The following is a 2,500-nucleotide window of genomic DNA, read 5'->3' on the forward strand; positions in this document are numbered from 1 at the left end:
GTGTCTATTTACTCTGTATTATAGGTTAACGAGGTGAACCCTTTTCCCCTTGATCTCTAATGACTGTTTCCATCTCTCCATCCCTTCATCTCTGTTACTTCATCCATCCATCTCTCATTTGTTAATGGAGAGGATGATGTCATTTCCCCTGAGAGGACAGAGAGAGAGGGAGGAGAGAGGGAGAGGGAGGGAGAGAGAGAGGGAGAGGACAGAGAGAGAGAGAGGGAGGGAGAGGACGGAGAGAGGAGAGGATGAAGAGAGGGAGGGAGAGGACGGAGAGAGAGTGGACGGAGAGAGAGAGGGAGGGAGAGGATGGAGAGAGGAGAGGGAGGGAGAGGACGGAGAGAGGGGAGGACAGAGAGAGAGAGTGGACGGAGAGAGAGGGAGAGAGGAAGAGGACGGAGAGGGAGGGAGGACAGAGAGGGAGGACGAAGAGAGAGAGGGAGGATGAAGAGAGAGAGGGAGGACAGAGAGAGAGAGGCCGACAGTGATGGCCGCCTCGCTTCGAGTTCCTAGGAAACTATGCAGTGTTTTGTTTTTTTTACGTGTTATTTCTTACATTGGTACCCCAGGTAATCTTAGGTTTCATTACATACAGTCGGGAAGAACTACTGAACATAAGAGCAGCGTCAACTCACCATCAGTACGACCAGGAATATGACTTTCCTGAAGCGGATGCTGTGTTTTGCCCACCACCCAGGACAATGGATCGGATCCCAGCTGACGAACCAAAACAACGTCGCCGTAAAAGGGGCAAACAAAGTGGTCTTCTGGTCAGGCTCCGGAGACGGGCACATCATGCACCGCTCCTCAGCATACAACACGCCAATGTCCAGTCTCTTGACAACAAGGTAGATGAAATCCGAGCAAGGGTAGCATTCCAGAGAGACATAAGAGACTGTAACGTTCTGTGCTTCACGGAAACATGGCTCACTCGAGAGACGCTAACGGAATCGGTGCAGCCAGCTGGTTTCTCCACGCATCGCGCCGACAGAAACAAGCATCTTTCTGGTAAGAAGAGGGCCTTATGGTTAACGAGACGTGGTGTGATCATAACAACATACAGGAACTCAAGTCCTTCTGTTCACCTGACTTAGAATTCCTCACAATCAAATGTCGACCGCATTATCTACCAAGAGAATTCTCTTAGATTATAATCACAGCCGTATATATTCCCCCCCAAGCAGACACATCGATGGCTCTGAACGAACTTTATTTGACTCTATGCAAACTGGAATCCACACATCCTGAGGCTGCATTCATTGTAGTTGGGGATTTTAACAAGGCTAATCTGAAAACAAGACTCCCTAAATTCTATCAGCATATTGATTGTGCAAACAGGGCTGGTAAAACCCTGGATCATTGTTATTCTATCTTCCGCGACACATATAAGGCCCTCCCCCACCCTCCTTTTGGAAAAGCTGACCACGACTCCATTTTGTTGCTCCCAGCCTACAGACAGACAGAGACTAAAGCAGGATGCTCCCGCACTCAGGTCTGTTCAACGCTGTTCAACGCTGGTCCGACCAATCTGATTCCACGCTTCAAGATTGCTTCGATCACGTGATTGGGATATGTTCCGCACTGCGTCAAACAACAACATTGACGAATACGCTGATTCGGTGAGCAAGTTTATTAGCAAGTGCATCGGCGATGTCATACCCATAGCAACTATTAAAACATTCCCAAACCAGAAACCGTGGATTGATGGCAGCATTCACTCGAAACTGAACGCGCGAACCACTGCTTTTAACCAGGGCAAGGTGACCGGAAACATGACCGAATACAAACAGTGTAGCTATTCCCTCCGCAAGGCAATCAAACAAGCTAAGGGTCAGTATAGAGACAAAGTAGAGTTGCAATTCAACGGCTCAGACACAAGAAGTATGTTGTCAGGGTCTACAGTCAATCACGGATTACAAAAAGAAAACCAGCCCCATCGCCGACCAGGATCTCTTGCTCCCAGACAGACTAAACAACTTCTTTGTTCGCTTTGAGGACAATACAGTGCCACTGACACGGCCCGCAACCAAAACCTGCGGACTCTCCTTCATTGTAGCCAATGAGAGTAAAACATTTAAACGTGTTAACCCTCGCAAGGTTGCAGGCCCAGACGGCATCCCCAGCCGCGCCCTCAGAGCATGCGCAGACCAGCTGGCCGGTGTGTTTACAGACATATTCAATCAATCGTTATCCCAGTCTGCCGTTCCCACATGCTTCAAGAGGGCCACCATTGTTCCTGTTCCCAAGAAAGCTAAGGTAACTGAGCTAAATGACTACCGCCCCGTAGCACTCACTTCCGTCATCATGAAGTGCTTTGAGAGACTAGTCAAGGACCATATCACCTCCATCCTACCTGACACCCTAGACCCACTCCAATTTGCTTACCGCCCAAATAGGTCCACAGACGATGCAATCTCAACCACACTGCACACTGCCCTAACCCATCTGGACAAGAGGAATACCTATGTGAGAATGCTGTTAATCGACTACAGCTCGG

The sequence above is a fragment of the Oncorhynchus tshawytscha genome, linkage group LG10 (genome assembly GCF_018296145.1).
Source record: "Oncorhynchus tshawytscha isolate Ot180627B linkage group LG10, Otsh_v2.0, whole genome shotgun sequence".
Taxonomy (NCBI): Eukaryota; Metazoa; Chordata; class Actinopteri; order Salmoniformes; family Salmonidae; genus Oncorhynchus; species Oncorhynchus tshawytscha.